Raw genomic sequence first — 21241 nt, 5'->3', positions numbered from 1 at the left:
GAAGTGTTGGGAGAGGTAATTGGAATCACCCGGCACACAAGACTAGTGCCTCCAAGCTCAGTTCAGGGATTTCCTAGTAATTCCTGTGGTAGAGTGGTGCTACATACTAAGTACCATACGTGAGAGGGTAGCTGAACGCCTTGTCCAAAACCATCTTACTTCTGAGAGTTGAGCTCAGCCTCAGTCCCTCACAGTTCCACACTGCCTGCAGAGTGAGTTTCGCAGGTCTTCAGCAGAGACGTTTGCCAGAGGCTTCTGAGACGCAGGGTAACAATGCAGACCTGGAGGGTATCCCCAGGTGCAGTCGACTGATAATCTTGGAACCTCCTGACTCAGAATACTGCTACCTTCTCACTGCCATAGGAATGCAGCTAGTTGACAGCTGGCTTCAAGACATGCTTCCCTGTGAGAGCTGAGGACAGGGCAGAACCCTCCCGCATGCTGCCTGACTGTAGGAGTAGCTGCTAACATCCTTATGTTAGTGGCTGGGAGAGGTTGTTGGAAAAGCATGTGTGAGCACTGGGCCTGAACTCCCGAGTATCTGAGTTGAATACAGCGATTTCCAACGGCTTTCCTCAACCAGAGTGTAGCTAGGTTCCAAATCCCATGTACGAGCGGGTAGCAGACATCTGCCTCCCATGCATTCACACTTCTGAGAGTTGAGCTTATGGCCTGTACCTCCACATCCAGCCTGCTGGTACCCTTGGCTTCTAAAAGGCCTAGGCTCGCTGTTTGACGGAAGTGCTGGGAGAGGTAATTGGAATCTCCCGGCACACAAGACGAGTGCCTCCAAGCTCAATTCACGATTTCCCAGTAATTCTTGTGGTAGACAGGTGCTACATACTAAGTTCCATATGTGAGAAGGTAGCTGAACGCCTTGTCCAAAAGCATCTTACTTCTGAGATTTGAGCACACCCTCAGTGCCTCACACTTCCACACTGCCTGCAGAGTGAGTTTCACACGTCTTCACCAGAGACGATTGCCAGAGTCTTCTGAGTACAAGTTAACAATGCAGACCTGGAGGGTATCTCCAGGTGCAGTAGAGTGGTAATCTTGGAACCTCCTGACTCAGAGTACTGCTACCTTCTCACTGCCATAGGAATGCAGCTAGTTGACAGCTGGCTTCAAGACATGCTTCCCTGTGAGAGCTGAGGACAGGGCAGAACCCTCCCGCATCCTGCCTGACTGTAGGAGTAGCTGCTAACATCCTTATGTTAGTGGCTGGGAGAGGTTGCGGGAAAAGCATGTGTGAGCACTGGGCCTGAACTCCCGTGTATCTGAGTTGAATACAGCGATTTCCAATGGCCTTCTTCAATCACAGTGTAGCTAGGTTCCAACTCCCATGTCCGAGTGGGTAGCAGACATCTGCCTCCCATGCATACACACTTCTGAGAGTTGAGCTTATGGCCTGTACCTCCAGAGCCAGCCTGCTGGTACCCTTGGCTTCTAAAAGGCCTAGGCTCGCTTTTTGACGGAAGTGCTGGGAGAGGTAATTGGAATCACCGGGCACACAAGACTAGTGCCTCCAAGCTCAGTTCAGCGATTTCCTAGTAATTCCTGTGGTAGACTGGTGCTACATACTAAGTTCCATACGTGAGAGGGTAGCTGAACGCCTTGTCCAAAACCATCTTACTTCTGAGAGTTGAGCTCAGCCTCAGTCCCTCACAGTTCCACACTGCCTGCAGAGTGCGTTTCGCAGGTCTTCAGCAGAGACGTTTGCCAGAGGCTTCTGAGACGCAGGGTAACAATGCAGACCTGGAGGGTATCCCCAGGTGCAGTCGACTGGTAATCTTGGAACCTCCTGACTCAGAATACTGCTACCTTCTCACTGCCATAGGAATGCAGCTAGTTGACAGCTGGCTTCAAGACATGCTTCCCTGTGAGAGCTGAGGACAGGGCAGAACCCTCCCGCATGCTGCCTGACTGTAGGAGTAGCTGCTAACATCGTTATGTTAGTGGCTGGGAGAGGTTGCGGGAAAAGCATGTGTGAGCACTGGGCCTGAACTCCCGTGTATCTGAGTTGAATACAGCGATTTCCAACGGCTTTCCTCAACCAGAGTGTAGCTAGGTTCTAAATCCCATGTACGAGCGGGTAGCAGACATCTGCCTCCCATGCATACACACTTCTGAGAGTTGAGCTTATGGCCTGTACCTCCACATCCAGCCTGCTGGTACCCTCGGCTTCTAAAAGGCCTAGGCTCGCTGTTTGACGGAAGTGCTGGGAGAGGTAATTGGAATCTCCCGGCACACAAGACGAGTGCCTCCAAGCTCAATTCACGATTTCCCAGTAATTCTTGTGGTAGACAGGTGCTCCATACTAAGTTCCATATGTGAGAAGGTAGCTGAACGCCCTGTCCAAAAGCATCTTACTTCTGAGATTTGAGCACACCCTCAGTCCCTCACACTTCCACACTGCCTGCAGAGTGAGTTTCACACGTCTTCACCAGAGACGATTGCCAGAGGCTTCTGAGTACAAGTTAACAATGCAGACCTGGAGGGTATCTCCAGGTGCAGTAGAGTGGTAATTTTGGAACCTCCTGACTCAGAGTACTGCTACCTTCTCACTGCCATAGGAATGCAGCTAGTTGACAGCTGGCTTCAAGACATGCTTCCCTGTGAGAGCTGAGGACAGGGCAGAACCCTCCCGCATCCTACCTGACTGTAGGAGTAGCTGCTAACATCCTTATGTTAGTGGCTGGGAGAGGTTGCGGGAAAAGCATGTGTGAGCACTGGGCCTGAACTCCCGTGTATCTGAGTTGAATACAGCGATTTCCAATGGCCTTCTTCAATCACAGTGTAGCTAGGTTCCAACTCCCATGTCCGAGTGGGTAGCAGACATCTGCCTCCCATGCATACACACTTCTGAGAGTTGAGCTTATGGCCTGTACCTCCACATCCAGCCTGCTCGTACCCTTGGCTTCTAAAAAGCTTAGGCTCGCTGTTTGACGGAAGTGCTGGGAGAGGTAATTGGAATCACCCGGCACACAAGACTAGTGCCTCCAAGCTCAGTTCAGGGATTTCCTAGTAATTCCTGTGGTAGAGTGGTGCTACATACTAAATTCCATACGTGAGAGGGTAGCTGAACGCCTTGTCCAAAACCATCTTACTTCTGAGAGTTGAGCTCAGCCTCAGTCCCTCACAGTTCCACACTGCCTGCAGAGTGAGTTTCGCAGGTCTTCAGCAGAGACGTTTGCCAGAGGCTTCTGAGACGCAGGGTAACAATGCAGACCTGGAGGGTATCCCCAGGTGCAGTCGACTGATAATCTTGGAACCTCCTGACTCAGAATACTGCTACCTTCTCACTGCCATAGGAATGCAGCTAGTTGACAGCTGGCTTCAAGACATGCTTCCCTGTGAGAGCTGAGGACAGGGCAGAACCCTCCCGCATGCTGCCTGACTGTAGGAGTAGCTGCTAACATCCTTATGTTAGTGGCTGGGAGAGGTTGCGGGAAAAGCATGTGTGAGCACTGGGCCTGAACTCCCGTGTATCTGAGTTGAATACAGCGATTTCCAACGGCTTTCCTCAACCAGAGTGTAGCTAGGTTACAAATCCCATGTACGAGCGGGTAGCAGACATCTGCCTCCCATGCATACACACTTCTGAGAGATGAGCTTATGGCCTGTACCTCCACATCCAGCCTGCTGGTACCCTTGGCTTCTAAAAGGCCTAGGCTCGCTGTTTGACGGAAGTGCTGGGAGAGGTAATTGGAATCTCCCGGCACACAAGACGAGTGCCTCCAAGCTCAATTCACGATTTCCCAGTAATTCTTGTGGTAGACAGGTGCTACATACTAAGTTCCATATGTGAGATGGTAGCTGAACGCCTTGTCTAAAAGCATCTTACTTCTGAGAGTTGAGCCCACCCTCAGTCCCTCACAGTTCCACACTGCCTGCAGAGTGAGTTTCACACGTCTTCACCAGAGACGATTGCCAGAGGCTTCTGAGTACAAGTTAACAATGCAGACCTGGAGGGTATCTCCAGGTGCAGTAGAGTGGTAATCGTGGAACCTCCTGACTCAGAGTACTGCTACCTTCTCACTGCCATAGGAATGCAGCTAGTTGACAGCTGGCTTCAAGACATGCTTCCCTGTGAGAGCTGAGGACAGGGCAGAACCCTCCCGCATCCTGCCTGACTGTAGGTGTAGCTGCTAACATTCTTATGTTACTGGCTGGGAGAGGTTGCGGGAAAAGCATGTGTGAGCACTGGGCCTGAACTCCCGTGTATCTGAGTTGAATACAGCGATTTCCAATGGCCTTATCCAATCACAGTGTAGCTAGGTTCCAACTCCCATGTCCGAGTGGGTAGCAGACATCTGCCTCCCATGCATACACACTTCTGAGAGTTGAGCTTATGGCCTGTACCTCCACATCCAGCCTGCTGGTACCCTTGGCTTCTAAAAGGCCTAGGCTCGCTGTTTGACGGAAGTGCTGGGAGAGGTAATTGGAATCACCCGGCACACAAGACTAGTGCCTCCAAGCTCAGTTCAGCGATTTCCAAGTAATTCCTGTGGTAGACTGGTGCTACATACTAAGTTCCATACGTGAGAGGGTAGCTGAACGCCTTGTCCAAAACCATCTTACTTCTGAGAGTTGAGCTCAGCCTCAGTCCCTCACAGTTCCACACTGCCTGCAGAGTGAGTTTCGCAGGTCTTCAGCAGAGACGTTTGCCAGAGGCTTCTGAGACGCAGGGTAAGAATGCAGACCTGGAGGGTATCCCCAGGTGCAGTAGACTGGTAATCTTGGAACCTCCTGACTCAGAATACTGCTACCTTCTCACTGCCATAGGAATGCAGCTAGTTGACAGCTGGCTTCAATACATGCTTCCCTGTGAGAGCTGAGGACAGGGCAGATCCCTCCCGCATCCTGCCTGAGTGTACGAGTAGCTGCTAACATCCTTATGTTAGTGGCTGGGAGAGGTTGCGGGAAAAGCATGTGTGAGCACTGGGCCTGAACTCCCGTGTATCTGAGTTGAATACAGCGATTTCCAATGGCCTTCTTCAATCACAATATACCAAGGTTCCAACTCCTATGTCTGAGTGGGTAGCAGACATCTGCTTCCCATGCATACACACTTCTGAGAGTTGAGCTTATGGCCTGTACCTCCACATCCAGCCTGCTGGTACCCTTGGCTTCTAAAAGGCCTAGGCTCGCTGTTTGACGGAAATGCTGGGAGAGGTAATTGGAATCACCCGGCACACAAGACTAGTGCCTCCAAGCTCAGTTCAGTGATTTCCTAGTAATTCCTGTGGTAGACTGGTGCTACATACTAAGTTCCATACGTGAGAGGGTAGCTGAACGCCTTGTCCAAAACCATCTTACTTCTGAGAGTTGAGCTCAGCCTCAGTCCCTCACAGTTCCACACTGCGTGCAGAGTGAGTTTCGCAGGTCTTCAGCAGAGACGTTTGCCAGAGGATTCTGACACGCAGGGTAACAATGCAGACCTGGAGGGTATCCCCAGGTGCAGTCGACTGGTAATCTTGGAACCTCCTGACTCAGAATACTGCTACCTTCTCACTGCCATAGGAATGCAGCTAGTTGACAGCTAGCTGGCTTCAAGACATGCTTCCCTGAGAGAGCTGAGGACAGGGCAGAACCCTCCCGCATGCTGCCTGACTGTAGGAGTAGCTGCTAACATCCTTATGTTAGTGGCTGGGAGAGGTTGCGGGAAAAGCATGTGTGAGCACTGGGCCTGAACTCCCGTGAATCTGAGTTGAATACAGCGATTTCCAACGGCTTTCCTCAACCAGAGTGTAGCTAGGTTACAAATCCCATGTACGAGCGGGTAGCAGACATCTGCCTCCCATGCATACACACTTCTGAGAGTTGAGCTTATGGCTTGTACCTCCACAGCCAGCCTGCTGGTACCCTTGGCTTCTAAAAGGCCTAGGCTCGCTGTTTGACGGAAGTGCTGGGAGAGGTAATTGGAATCTCCCGGCACACAAGACGAGTGCCTCCAAGCTCAATTCACGATTTCCCAGTAATTCTTGTGGTAGACAGGTGCTACATACTAAGTTCCATATGTGAGATGGTAGCTGAACGCCTTGTCTAAAAGCATCTTACTTCTGAGAGTTGAGCCCACCCTCAGTCCCTCACAGTTCCACACTGCCTGCAGAGTGAGTTTCACACGTCTTCACCAGAGACGATTGCCAGAGGCTTCTGAGTACAAGTTAACAATGCAGACCTTGAGGGTATCTCCAGGTGCAGTAGAGTGGTAATCTTGGAACCTCCTGACTCAGAGTACTGCTACCTTCTCACTGCCATAGGAATGCCGCTAGTTGACAGCTGGCTTCAAGACATGCTTCCCTGTGAGAGCTGAGGACAGGGCAGAACCCTCCCGCATCCTGCCTGACTGTAGGAGTAGCTGGTAACATCCTTATGTTAGTGGCTGGGAGAGGTTGCGGGAAAAGCATGTGTGAGCACTGGGCCTGAACTCCCGTGTATCTGAGTTGAATACAGCGATTTCCAATGGCCTTCTTCAATCACAGTGTAGCTAGGTTCCAACTCCCATGTCCGAGTGGGTAGCAGACATCTGCCTCCCATGCATACACACTTCTGAGAGTTGAGCTTATGGCCTGTACCTCCACATCCAGCCTGCTGGTACCCTTGGCTTCTAAAAGGCCTAGGCTCGCTGTTTGACGGAAGTGCTGGGAGAGGTAATTGGAATCACCCGGCACACAAGACTAGTGCCTCCAAGCTCAGTTCAGCGATTTCCTAGTAATTCCTGTGGTAGACTGGTGCTACATACTAAGTTCCATACGTGAGAGGGTAGCTGAACGCCTTGTCCAAAACCATCTTACTTCTGAGAGTTGAGCTCAGCCTCAGTCCCTCACAGTTCCACACTGCCTGCAGAGTGAGTTTCGCAGGTCTTCAGCAGAGACGTTTGCCAGAGGCTTCTGAGACGCAGGGTAACAATGCAGACCTGGAGGGTATCCCCAGGTGCAGTCGACTGGTAATCTTGGAACCTCCTGACTCAGAATACTGCTACCTTCTCACTGCCATAGGAATGCAGCTAGTTGACAGCTGGCTTCAAGACATGCTTCCCTGTGAGAGCTGAGGACAGGGCAGAACCCTCCCGCATGCTGCCTGACTGTAGGAGTAGCTGCTAACATCCTTATGTTAGTGGCTGGGAGAGGTTGCGGGAAAAGCATGTGTGAGCACTGGGCCTGAACTCCCGTGTATCTGAGTTGAATACAGCGATTTCCAACGGCTTTCCTCAACCAGAGTGTAGCTAGGTTACAAATCCCATGTACGAGCGGGTAGCAGACATCTGCCTCCCATGCATACACACTTCTGAGAGATGAGCTTATGGCCTGTACCTCCACATCCAGCCTGCTGGTACCCTTGGCTTCTAAAAGGCCTAGGCTCGCTGTTTGACGGAAGTGCTGGGAGAGGTAATTGGAATCTCCCGGCACACAAGACGAGTGCCTCCAAGCTCAATTCACGATTTCCCAGTAATTCTTGTGGTAGACAGGTGCTACATACTAAGTTCCATATGTGAGATGGTAGCTGAACGCCTTGTCTAAAAGCATCTTACTTCTGAGAGTTGAGCCCACCCTCAGTCCCTCACAGTTCCACACTGCCTGCAGAGTGAGTTTCACACGTCTTCACCAGAGACGATTGCCAGAGGCTTCTGAGTACAAGTTAACAATGCAGACCTGGAGGGTATCTCCAGGTGCAGTAGAGTGGTAATCGTGGAACCTCCTGACTCAGAGTACTGCTACCTTCTCACTGCCATAGGAATGCAGCTAGTTGACAGCTGGCTTCAAGACATGCTTCCCTGTGAGAGCTGAGGACAGGGCAGAACCCTCCCGCATCCTGCCTGACTGTAGGTGTAGCTGCTAACATTCTTATGTTACTGGCTGGGAGAGGTTGCGGGAAAAGCATGTGTGAGCACTGGGCCTGAACTCCCGTGTATCTGAGTTGAATACAGCGATTTCCAATGGCCTTATCCAATCACAGTGTAGCTAGGTTCCAACTCCCATGTCCGAGTGGGTAGCAGACATCTGCCTCCCATGCATACACACTTCTGAGAGTTGAGCTTATGGCCTGTACCTCCACATCCAGCCTGCTGGTACCCTTGGCTTCTAAAAGGCCTAGGCTCGCTGTTTGACGGAAGTGCTGGGAGAGGTAATTGGAATCACCCGGCACACAAGACTAGTGCCTCCAAGCTCAGTTCAGCGATTTCCAAGTAATTCCTGTGGTAGACTGGTGCTACATACTAAGTTCCATACGTGAGAGGGTAGCTGAACGCCTTGTCCAAAACCATCTTACTTCTGAGAGTTGAGCTCAGCCTCAGTCCCTCACAGTTCCACACTGCCTGCAGAGTGAGTTTCGCAGGTCTTCAGCAGAGACGTTTGCCAGAGGCTTCTGAGACGCAGGGTAAGAATGCAGACCTGGAGGGTATCCCCAGGTGCAGTAGACTGGTAATCTTGGAACCTCCTGACTCAGAATACTGCTACCTTCTCACTGCCATAGGAATGCAGCTAGTTGACAGCTGGCTTCAATACATGCTTCCCTGTGAGAGCTGAGGACAGGGCAGATCCCTCCCGCATCCTGCCTGAGTGTACGAGTAGCTGCTAACATCCTTATGTTAGTGGCTGGGAGAGGTTGCGGGAAAAGCATGTGTGAGCACTGGGCCTGAACTCCCGTGTATCTGAGTTGAATACAGCGATTTCCAATGGCCTTCTTCAATCACAATATACCAAGGTTCCAACTCCTATGTCTGAGTGGGTAGCAGACATCTGCTTCCCATGCATACACACTTCTGAGAGTTGAGCTTATGGCCTGTACCTCCACATCCAGCCTGCTGGTACCCTTGGCTTCTAAAAGGCCTAGGCTCGCTGTTTGACGGAAATGCTGGGAGAGGTAATTGGAATCACCCGGCACACAAGACTAGTGCCTCCAAGCTCAGTTCAGTGATTTCCTAGTAATTCCTGTGGTAGACTGGTGCTACATACTAAGTTCCATACGTGAGAGGGTAGCTGAACGCCTTGTCCAAAACCATCTTACTTCTGAGAGTTGAGCTCAGCCTCAGTCCCTCACAGTTCCACACTGCGTGCAGAGTGAGTTTCGCAGGTCTTCAGCAGAGACGTTTGCCAGAGGATTCTGACACGCAGGGTAACAATGCAGACCTGGAGGGTATCCCCAGGTGCAGTCGACTGGTAATCTTGGAACCTCCTGACTCAGAATACTGCTACCTTCTCACTGCCATAGGAATGCAGCTAGTTGACAGCTAGCTGGCTTCAAGACATGCTTCCCTGAGAGAGCTGAGGACAGGGCAGAACCCTCCCGCATGCTGCCTGACTGTAGGAGTAGCTGCTAACATCCTTATGTTAGTGGCTGGGAGAGGTTGCGGGAAAAGCATGTGTGAGCACTGGGCCTGAACTCCCGTGAATCTGAGTTGAATACAGCGATTTCCAACGGCTTTCCTCAACCAGAGTGTAGCTAGGTTACAAATCCCATGTACGAGCGGGTAGCAGACATCTGCCTCCCATGCATACACACTTCTGAGAGTTGAGCTTATGGCTTGTACCTCCACAGCCAGCCTGCTGGTACCCTTGGCTTCTAAAAGGCCTAGGCTCGCTGTTTGACGGAAGTGCTGGGAGAGGTAATTGGAATCTCCCGGCACACAAGACGAGTGCCTCCAAGCTCAATTCACGATTTCCCAGTAATTCTTGTGGTAGACAGGTGCTACATACTAAGTTCCATATGTGAGATGGTAGCTGAACGCCTTGTCTAAAAGCATCTTACTTCTGAGAGTTGAGCCCACCCTCAGTCCCTCACAGTTCCACACTGCCTGCAGAGTGAGTTTCACACGTCTTCACCAGAGACGATTGCCAGAGGCTTCTGAGTACAAGTTAACAATGCAGACCTTGAGGGTATCTCCAGGTGCAGTAGAGTGGTAATCTTGGAACCTCCTGACTCAGAGTACTGCTACCTTCTCACTGCCATAGGAATGCCGCTAGTTGACAGCTGGCTTCAAGACATGCTTCCCTGTGAGAGCTGAGGACAGGGCAGAACCCTCCCGCATCCTGCCTGACTGTAGGAGTAGCTGGTAACATCCTTATGTTAGTGGCTGGGAGAGGTTGCGGGAAAAGCATGTGTGAGCACTGGGCCTGAACTCCCGTGTATCTGAGTTGAATACAGCGATTTCCAATGGCCTTCTTCAATCACAGTGTAGCTAGGTTCCAACTCCCATGTCCGAGTGGGTAGCAGACATCTGCCTCCCATGCATACACACTTCTGAGAGTTGAGCTTATGGCCTGTACCTCCACATCCAGCCTGCTGGTACCCTTGGCTTCTAAAAGGCCTAGGCTCGCTGTTTGACGGAAGTGCTGGGAGAGGTAATTGGAATCACCCGGCACACAAGACTAGTGCCTCCAAGCTCAGTTCAGCGATTTCCTAGTAATTCCTGTGGTAGACTGGTGCTACATACTAAGTTCCATACGTGAGAGGGTAGCTGAACGCCTTGTCCAAAACCATCTTACTTCTGAGAGTTGAGCTCAGCCTCAGTCCCTCACAGTTCCACACTGCCTGCAGAGTGAGTTTCGCAGGTCTTCAGCAGAGACGTTTGCCAGAGGCTTCTGAGACGCAGGGTAACAATGCAGACCTGGAGGGTATCCCCAGGTGCAGTCGACTGGTAATCTTGGAACCTCCTGACTCAGAATACTGCTACCTTCTCACTGCCATAGGAATGCAGCTAGTTGACAGCTGGCTTCAAGACATGCTTCCCTGTGAGAGCTGAGGACAGGGCAGAACCCTCCCGCATGCTGCCTGACTGTAGGAGTAGCTGCTAACATCCTTATGTTAGTGGCTGGGAGAGGTTGCGGGAAAAGCATGTGTGAGCACTGGGCCTGAACTCCCGTGTATCTGAGTTGAATACAGCGATTTCCAACGGCTTTCCTCAACCAGAGTGTAGCTAGGTTCCAAATCCCATGTACGAGCGGGTAGCAGACATCTGCCTCCCATGCATACACACTTCTGAGAGTTGAGCTTATGGCCTGTACCTCCACATCCAGCCTGCTGGTACCCTTGGCTTCTAAAAGGCCTAGGCTCGCTCTTTGACGGAAGTGCTGGGAGAGGTAATTGGAATCTCCCGGCACACAAGACGAGTGCCTCCAAGCTCAATTCACGATTTCCCAGTAATTCTTGTGGTAGACAGGTGCTACATACTAAGTTCCATATGTGAGAAGGTAGCTGAACGCCTTGTCCAAAAGCATCTTACTTCTGAGAGTTGAGCACCCCCTCAGTCCCTCACACTTCCACACTGCCTGCAGAGTGAGTTTCACACGTCTTCACCAGAGACGATTGCCAGAGGCTTCTGAGTACAAGTTAACAATGCAGACCTGGAGGGTATCTCCAGGTGCAGTAGAGTGGTAATCTTGGAACCTCCTGACTCAGAGTACTGCTACCTTCTCACTGCCATAGGAATGCAGCTACTTGACAGCTGGCTTCAAGACATGCTTCCCTGTGAGAGCTGAGGACAGGGCAGAACCCTCCCGCATCCTGCCTGACTGTAGGAGTAGCTGCTAACATCCTTATGTTAGTGGCTGGGAGAGGTTGCGGGAAAAGCATGTGTGAGCACTGGGCCTGAACTCCCGTTTATCTGAGTTGAATACAGCGATTTCCAATGGCCTTCTTCAATCACAGTGTAGCTAGGTTCTAACTCCCATGTCCGAGTGGGTAGCAGACATCTGCCTCCCATGCATACACACTTCTGAGAGTTGAGCTTATGGCCTGTACCTCCACATCCAGCCTGCTGGTACCCTTGGCTTCTAAAAGGCCTAGGCTCGCTGTTTGACGGAAGTGCTGGGAGAGGTAATTGGAATCACCCGGCACACATGACTAGTGCCTCCAAGCTCAGTTCAGCGATTTCCTAGTAATTCCTGTGGTAGACTGGTGCTACATACTAAGTTCCATACGTGAGAGGGTAGCTGAACGCCTTGTACAAAACCATCTTACTTTTGAGAGTTGAGCTCAGCCTCAGTCCCTCACAGTTCCACACTGCCTGCAGAGTGAGTTTCGCAGGTCTTCAGCAGAGACGTTTGCCAGAGGCTTCTGAGACGCAGGGTAATAATGCAGACCTGGAGGGTATCCCCAGGTGCAGTCGACTGGTAATCTTGGAACCTCCTGACTCAGAATACTGCTACCTTCTCACTGCCATAGGAATGCAGCTAGTTGACAGCTGGCTTCAAGACATGCTTCCCTCTGAGAGCTGAGGACAGGGCAGAACCCTCCCGCATGCTGCCTGACTGTAGGAGTAGCTGCTAACATCCTTATGTTAGTGGCTGTGAGAGGTTGCGGGAAAAGCATGTGTGAGCACTGGGCCTGAACTCCCGTGTATCTGAGTTGAATACAGCGATTTCCAACGGCTTTCCTCAACCAGAGTGTAGCTAGGTTCCAAATCCCATGTACGAGCGGGTAGCAGACATCTGCCTCCCATGCATACACACTTCTGAGAGTTGAGCTTATGGCCTGTACCTCCACAGCCAGCCTGCTGGTACCCTTGGCTTCTAAAAGGCCTAGGCTCGCTGTTTGACGGAAGTGCTGGGAGAGGTAATTGGAATCTCCCGGCACACAAGACGAGTGTCTCCAAGCTCAATTCACGATTTCCCAGTAATTCTTGTGGTAGACAGGTGCTACATACTAAGTTCCAAATGTGAGAAGGTAGCTGAACGCCTTGTCCAAAAGCATCTTACTTCTGAGATTTGAGCACACCCTCAGTCCCTCACACTTCCACACTGCCTGCAGAGTGAGTTTCGCAGGTCTTCAGCAGAGACGATTGCCAGAGGCTTCTGAGTACAAGTTAACAATGCAGACCTGGAGGGTATCTCCAGGTGCAGTAGAGTGGTAATCTTGGAACCTCCTGACTCAGAGTACTGCTACCTTCTCACTGCCATAGGAATGCAGCTAGTTGACAGCTGGCTTCAAGACATGCTTCCCTGTGAGAGCTGAGGACAGGGCAGAACCCTCCCGCATCCTGCCTGACTGTAGGAGTAGCTGCTAACATCCTTATGTTAGTGGCTGGGAGAGGTTGCGGGAAAAGCATGTGTGAGCACTGGGCCTGAACTCCCGTGTATCTGAGTTGAATACAGCGATTTCCAATGGCCTTCTTCAATCACAGTGTAGCTAGGTTCCAACTCCCATGTCCGAGTGGGTAGCAGACATCTGCCTCCCATGCATACACACTTCTGAGAGTTGAGCTTATGGCCTGTACCTCCACATCAAGCCTGCTGGTACCCTTGGCTTCTAAAAGGCTTAGGCTCGCTGTTTGACGGAAGTGCTGGGAGAGGTAATTGGAATCACCCGGCACACATGACTAGTGCCTCCAAGCTCAGTTCAGCGATTTCCTAGTAATTCCTGTGGTAGACTGGTGCTACATACTAAGTTCCATACGTGAGAGGGTAGCTGAACGCCTTGTCCAAAACCATCTTACTTCTGAGAGTTGAGCTCAGCCTCAGTCCCTCACAGTTCCACACTGCGTGCAGAGTGAGTTTCGCAGGTCTTCAGCAGAGACGTTTGCCTGAGGATTCTGACACGCAGGGTAACAATGCAGACCTGGAGGGTATCCCCAGGTGCAGTCGACTGGTAATCTTGGAACCTTCTGACTCAGAATACTGCTACCTTCTCACTGCCATAGGAATGCAGCTAGTTGACAGCTAGCTGGCTTCAAGACATGCTTCCCTGAGAGAGCTGAGGACAGGGCAGAACCCTCCCGCATGCTGCCTGACTGTAGGAGTAGCTGCTAACATCCTTATGTTAGTGGCTGGGAGAGGTTGCGGGAAAAGCATGTGTGAGCACTGGGCCTGAACTCCCGTGTATCTGAGTTGAATACAGCGATTTCCAACGGCTTTCCTCAACCAGAGTGTAGCTAGGTTCCAAATCCCATGTACGAGCGGGTAGCAGACATCTGCCTCCCATGCATACACACTTCTGAGAGTTGAGCTTATGGCCTGTACCTCCGCATCCAGCCTGCTGGTACCCTTGGCTTCTAAAAGGCCTAGGCTCGCTGTTTGACGGAAGTGTTGGGAGAGGTAATTGGAATCTCCCGGCACACAAGACGAGTGCCTCCAAGCTCAATTCACGATTTCCCAGTAATTCTTGTGGTAGACAGGTGCTACATACTAAGTTCCATATGTGAGAAGGTAGCTGAACGCCTTGTCCAAAAGCATCTTACTTCTGAGAGTTGAGCACACCCTCAGTCCCTCACACTTCCACACTGCCTGCAGAGTGAGTTTCACACGTCTTCACCAGAGACGATTGCCAGAGGCTTCTGAGTACAAGTTAACAATGCAGACCTGGAGGGTATCTCCAGGTGCAGTAGAGTGGTAATCTTGGAACCTCCTGACTCAGAGTACTGCTACCTTCTCACTGCCGTAGGAATGCAGCTAGTTGACAGCTGGCTTCAAGACATGCTTCCCTGTGAGAGCTGAGGACAGGGCAGAACCCTCCCGCATCGTGCCTGACTGTAGGAGTAGCTGCTAACATCCTTATGTTAGTGGCTGGGAGAGGTTGCGGGAAAAGCATGTGTGAGCACTGGGCCTGAACTCCCGTGTATCTGAGTTGAATACAGCGATTTCCAATGGCCTTCTTCAATCACAGTGTAGCTAGGTTCCAACTCCCATGTCCGAGTGGGTAGCAGACATCTGCCTCCCATGCATACACACTTCTGAGAGTTGAGCTTATGGCCTGTACCTCCACATCCAGCCTGCTGGTACCCTTGGCTTCTAAAAGGCCTAGGCTCGCTGTTTGACGGAAGTGCTGGGAGAGGTAATTGGAATCACCCGGCACACAAGACTAGTGCCTCCAAGCTCAGTTCAGCGATTTCCTAGTAATTCCTGTGGTAGACTGGTGCTACATACTAAGTTCCATACGTGAGAGGGTAGCTGAACGCCTTGTCCAAAACCATCTTACTTCTGAGAGTTGAGCTCAGCCTCAGTCCCTCACAGTTCCACACTGCCTGCAGAGTGAGTTTCGCAGGTCTTCAGCAGAGACGTTTGCCAGAGGCTTCTGAGACGCAGGGTAACAATGCAGACCTGGAGGGTATCCCCAGGTGCAGTCGACTGGTAATCTTGGAACCTCCTGACTCAGAATACTGCTACCTTCTCACTGCCATAGGAATGCAGCTAGTTGACAGCTGGCTTCAAGACATGCTTCCCTGTGAGAGCTGAGGACAGGGCAGAACCCTCCCGCATGCTGCCTGACTGTAGGAGTAGCTGCTAACATCCTTATGTTAGTGGCTGGGAGAGGTTGCGGGAAAAGCATGTGTGAGCACTGGGCCTGAACTCCCGTGTATCTGAGTTGAATACAGCGATTTCCAACGGCTTTCCTCAACCAGAGTGTAGCTAGGTTCCAAATCCCATGTACGAGCGGGTAGCAGACATCTGCCTCCCATGCATACACACTTCTGAGAGTTGAGCTTATGGCCTGTACCTCCACATCCAGCCTGCTGGTACTCTTGGCTTCTAAAAGGCCTAGGCTCGCTGTTTGACGGAAGTGCTGGGAGAGGTAATTGGAATCTCCCGGCACACAAGACGAGTGCCTCCAAGCTCAATTCACGATTTCCCAGTAATTCTTGTGGTAGACAGGTGCTACATACTAAGTTCCATATGTGAGAAGGTAGCTGAACGCCTTGTCCAAAAGCATCTTACTTCTGAGAGTTGAGCCCACCCTCAGTCCCTCACACTTCCACACTGCCTGCAGAGTGAGTTTCACACGTCTTCACCAGAGACGATTGCCAGAGGCTTCTGAGTACAAGTTAACAATGCAGACCTTGAGGGTATCTCCAGGTGCAGTAGAGTGGTAATCTTGGAACCTCCTGACTCAGAGTACTGCTACCTTCTCACTGCCATAGGAATGCAGCTAGTTGACAGCTGGCTTCAAGACATGCTTCCCTGTGAGAGCTGAGGACAGGGCAGAACCCTCCCGCATCCTGCCTGACTGTAGGATTAGCTGCTAACATCCTAATGTTAGTGGCTGGGAGAGGTTGTGGGAAAAGCATGTGTGAGCACTGGGCCTGAACTCCCGTGTATCTGAGTTGAATACAGCGATTTCCAATGGCCTTCGTCAATCACAGTGTAGCTAGGTTCCAACTCCCATGTCCGAGTGGGTAGCAGACATCTGCCTCCCATGCATACACACTTCTGAGAGTTGAGCTTATGGCCTGTACCTCCACAGCCAGCCTGCTGGTACCCTTGGCTTCTAAAAGGCCTAGGCTCGCTGTTTGACGGAAGTGCTGGGAGAGGTAATTGGAATCACCCGGCACACAAGACTAGTGCCTCCAAGCTCAGTTCAGCGATTTCCTAGTAATTCCTGTGGTAGACTGGTGCTACATACTAAGTTTCATACGTGAGAGGGTAGCTGAACGCCTTGTCCAAAACCATCTTACTTCTGAGAGTTGAGCTCAGCCTCAGTCCCTCACAGTTCCACACTGCCTGCAGAGTGAGTTTCGCAGGTCTTCAGCAGAGACGTTTGCCAGAGGCTTCTGAGACGCAGGGTAACAATGCAGACCTGGAGGGTATCCCCAGGTGCAGTCAACTGGTAATCTTGGAACCTCCTGACTCAGAGTACTGCTACCTTCTCACTGCCATAGGAATGCAGCTAGTTGACAGCTAGCTGGCTTCAAGACATGCTTCCCTGAGAGAGCTGAGGACAGGGCAGAACCCTCCCGCATGCTGCCTGACTGTAGGAGTAGCTGCTAACATCCTAATGTTAGTGGCTGGGAGAGGTTGCGCGAAAAGCATGTGTGAGCACTGGGCCTGAACTCCCGTGTATCTGAGTTGAATACAGCGATTTCCAACGGCTTTCCTCAACCAGAGTGTAGCTAGGTTCCAAATCCCATGTACGAGCGGGTAGCAGACATCTGCCTCCCATCCATACACACTTCTGAGAGTTGAGCTTATGGCCTGTACCTCCACAGCCAGCCTGCTGGTACCCTTGGCTTCTAAAAGGCCTAGGCTCGCTGTTTGACGGAAGTGCTGGGAGAGGTAATTGGAATCTCCCGGCACACAAGACGAGTGCCTCCAAGCTCAATTCACGATTTCCCAGTAATTCTTGTGGTAGACAGGTGCTACATACTAAGTTCCATATGTGAGATGGTAGCTGAACGCCTTGTCTAAAAGCATCTTACTTCTGAGAGTTGAGCTCAGCCTCAGTCCCTCACAGTTCCACACTGCCTGCAGAGTGAGTTTCACACGTCTTCACCAGAGACGATTGCCAGAGGCTTCTGAGTACAAGTTAACAATGCAGACCTGGAGGGTATCTCCAGGTGCAGTAGAGTGGTAATCTTGGAACCTCCTGACTCAGAATACTGCTACCTTCTCACTGCCATAGGAATGCAGCTAGTTGACAGCTGGCTTCAAGACATGCTTCCCTATGAGAGCTGAGGACAGGGCAGAACCCTCCCGCATGCTGCCTGACTGTAGGAGTAGCTGCTAACATCCTTATGTTAGTGGCTGGGAGAGGTTGCGGGAAAAGCATGTGTGAGCACTGGGCCTGAACTCCCGTGTATCTGAGTTGAATACAGCGATTTCCAACGGTTTTCCTCAACCAGAGTGTAGCTAGGTTTCAAATCCCATGTACGAGCGGGTAGCAGACATCTGCCTCCCATGCATACACACTTCTGAGAGTTGACCTTATGGCCTGTACCTCCACATCCAGCCTGCTGGTACTCTTGGCTTCTAAAAGGCCTAGGCTCGCTGTTTGACGGAAGTGCTGGGAGAGGTAATTGGAATCTCCCGGCACACAAGACGAGTGCCTCCAAGCTCAATTCACGATTTCCCAGTAATTCTTGTGGTAGACAGGTGCTACATACTAAGTTCCATATGTGAGAAGGTAGCTGAACGCCTTGTCCAAAAGCATCTTACTTCTGAGAGTTGAGCACACCCTCAGTCCCTCACACTTCCACACTGCCTGCAGAGTGAGTTTCACACGTCTTCACCAGAGACGATTGCCAGAGCCTTCTGAGTACAAGTTAACAATGCAGACCTGGAGGGTATCTCCAGGTGCAGTAGAGTGGTAATCTTGGAACCTCCTGACTCAGAGTACTGCTACCTTCTCACTGCCATAGGAATGCAGCTAGTTGACAGCTGGCTTCAAGACATGCTTCCCTGTGAGAGCTGAGGACAGGGCAGAACCCTCCCGCATCCTGCCTGACTGTAGGATTAGCTGCTAACATCCTAATGTTAGTGGCTGGGAGAGGTTGCGGGAAAAGCATGTGTGAGCACTGGGCCTGAACTCCCGTGTATCTGAGTTGAATACAGCGATTTCCAATGGCCTTCGTCAATCACAGTGTAGCTAGGTTCCAACTCCCATGTCCGAGTGGGTAGCAGACATCTGCCTCCCATGCATACACACTTCTGAGAGTTGAGCTTATGGCCTGTACCTCCACATCAAGCCTGCTGTTACCCTTGGCTTCTAAAAGGCCTAGGCTCGCTGTTTGACGGAAGTGCTGGGAGAGGTAATTGGAATCACCCGGCACACAAGACTAGTGCCTCCAAGCTCAGTTCAGCGATTTCCTAGTAATTCCTGTGGTAGACTGGTGCTACATACTAAGTTTCATACGTGAGAGGGTAGCTGAACGCCTTGTCCAAAACCATCTTACTTCTGAGAGTTGAGCTCAGCCTCAGTCCCTCACAGTTCCACACTGCCTGCAGAGTGAGTTTCGCAGGTCTTCAGCAGAGACGTTTGCCAGAGGCTTCTGAGACGCAGGGTAACAATGCAGACCTCGAGGGTATCCCCAGGTGCAGTCGACTGGTAATCTTGGAACCTCCTGACTCAGAGTACTGCTACCTTCTCACTGCCATAGGAATGCAGCTAGTTGACAGCTAGCTGGCTTCAAGACATGCTTCCCTGAGAGAGCTGAGGACAGGGCAGAACCCTCCCGCATGCTGCCTGACTGTAGGAGTAGCTGCTAACATCCTAATGTTAGTGGCTGGGAGAGGTTGCGCGAAAAGCATGTGTGAGCACTGGGCCTGAACTCCCGTGTATCTGAGTTGAATACAGCGATTTCCAACGGCTTTCCTCAACCAGAGTGTAGCTAGGTTCCAAATCCCATGTACGAGCGGGTAGCAGACATCTGCCTCCCATCCATACACACTTCTGAGAGTTGAGCTTATGGCCTGTACCTCCACAGCCAGCCTGCTGGTACACTTGGCTTCTAAAAGGCCTAGGCTCGCTGTTTGACGGAAGTGCTGGGAGAGGTAATTGGAATCTCCCGGCACACAAGACGAGTGCCTCCAAGCTCAATTCACGATTTCCCAGTAATTCTTGTGGTAGACAGGTGCTACATACTAAGTTCCATATGTGAGATGGTAGCTGAACGCCTTGTCTAAAAGCATCTTACTTCTGAGAGTTGAGCCCACCCTCAGTCCCTCACACTTCCACACTGCCTGCAGAGTGAGTTTCACACGTCTTCACCAGAGACGATTGCCAGAGGCTTCTGAGTACAAGTTAACAATGCAGACCTGGAGGGTATCTCCAGGTGCAGTAGAGTGGTAATCTTGGAACCTCCTGACTCAGAGTACTGCTACTTTCTCACTGCCATAGGAATGCCGCTAGTTGACAGCTGGCTTCAAGACCTGCTTCCCTGTGAGAGCTGAGGACAGGGCAGAACCCTCCCGCATCCTGCCTGACTGTAGGAGTAGCTGCTAACATCCTTATGTTAGTGGCTGGGAGAGGTTGCGGGAAAAGCATGTGTGAGCACTGGGCCTGAACTCCCGTGTATCTGAGTTGAATACAGCGATTTCCAATGGCCTTCTTCAATCACAGTGTAGCTAGGTTCCAACTCCCATGTTCGAGTGGGTAGCAGACATCTGCCTCCCATGCATACACACTTCTGAGAGTTGAGCTTATGGCCTGTACCTCCACATCCAGCCTGCTGGTACCCTTGGCTTCTAAAAGGCCTAGGCTCGCTGTTTGACGGAAGTGCTGGGAGAGGTAATTGGAATCACCCGGCACACAAGACTAGTGCCTCCAAGCTCAGTTCAGCGATTTCCTAGTAATTCCTGTGGTAGACTGGTGCTACATACTAAGTTCTATACGTGAAAGGGTAGCTGAACGCCTTGTCCAAAACCATCTCATTTCTGAGAGTTGAGCTCAGCCTCAGTCCCTCACAGTTCCACACTGCCTGCAGAGTGAGTTTCGCAGGTCTTCAGCAGAGACGTTTGCCAGAGGCTTCTGAGACGCAGGGTAACAATGCAGACCTGGAGGGTATCCCCAGGTGCAGTCGACTGGTAATCTTGGAACCTCCTGACTCAGAATACTGCTACCTTCTCACTGCCATAGGAATGCAGCTAGTTGACAGCTGGCTTCAAGACATGCTTCCCTGTGAGAATGAGGACAGGGCAGAACCCTCCCGCATGCTGCCTGACTGTAGGAATAGCTGCTAACATCCTTATGTTAGTGGCTGGGAGAGGTTGCGGGAAAAGCATGTGTGAGCACTGGGCCTGAACTTCCGTTTATCTGAGTTGAATACAGCGATTTCCAACGGCTTTCCTCAACCAGAGTGTAGCTAGGTTCCAAATCCTATGTACGAGCGGGTAGCAGACATCTGCCTCCCATGCATACACACTTCTGAGAGTTGAGCTCATGGCCTGTACCTCCACATCCAGCCTGCTGGTACCCTTGGCTTCTAAAAGGCCTAGGCTCGCTGTTTGACGGAAGTGCTGGGAGAGGTAATTGTAATCTCCTGGCACACAACACGAGTGCCTCCAAGCTCAATTCACGATTTCCCAGTAATTCTTGTGGTAGACAGGTGCTACATACTAAGTTCCATATGTGAGAAGGTAGCTGAACGCCTTGTCCAAAAGCATCTTACTTCTGAGAGTTGAGCCCACCCTCAGTCCCTCACACTTCCACACTGCCTTCAGAGTGAGTTTCACACGTCTTCACCAGAGACGATTGCCAGAGGCTTCTGAGTACAAGTTAACAATGCAGACCTGGAGGGTATCTCCAGGTGCAGTAGAGTGGTAATCTTGGAACCTCCTGACTCAGAGTACTGCTACCTTCTCACTGCCATAGGAATGCAGCTAGTTGACAGCTGGCTTCAAGACATGCTTCCCTGTGAGAGCTGAGGACAGGGCAGAACCCTCCCGCATCCTGCCTGACTGTAGGAGTAGCTCCTAACATCCTTATGTTAGTGCCTGGGAGACGTTGCGGGAAAAGCATGTGTGAGCACTGGGCCTGAACTCCCGTGTATCTGAGTTGAATACAGCGATTTCCAATGGCCTTCTTTAATCACAGT

Source organism: Canis lupus, chromosome 7 (genome assembly GCF_048164855.1).
Source record: "Canis lupus baileyi chromosome 7, mCanLup2.hap1, whole genome shotgun sequence".
NCBI lineage: Eukaryota > Metazoa > Chordata > Mammalia > Carnivora > Canidae > Canis > Canis lupus.
This window is presented reverse-complemented; position numbering follows the sequence as displayed.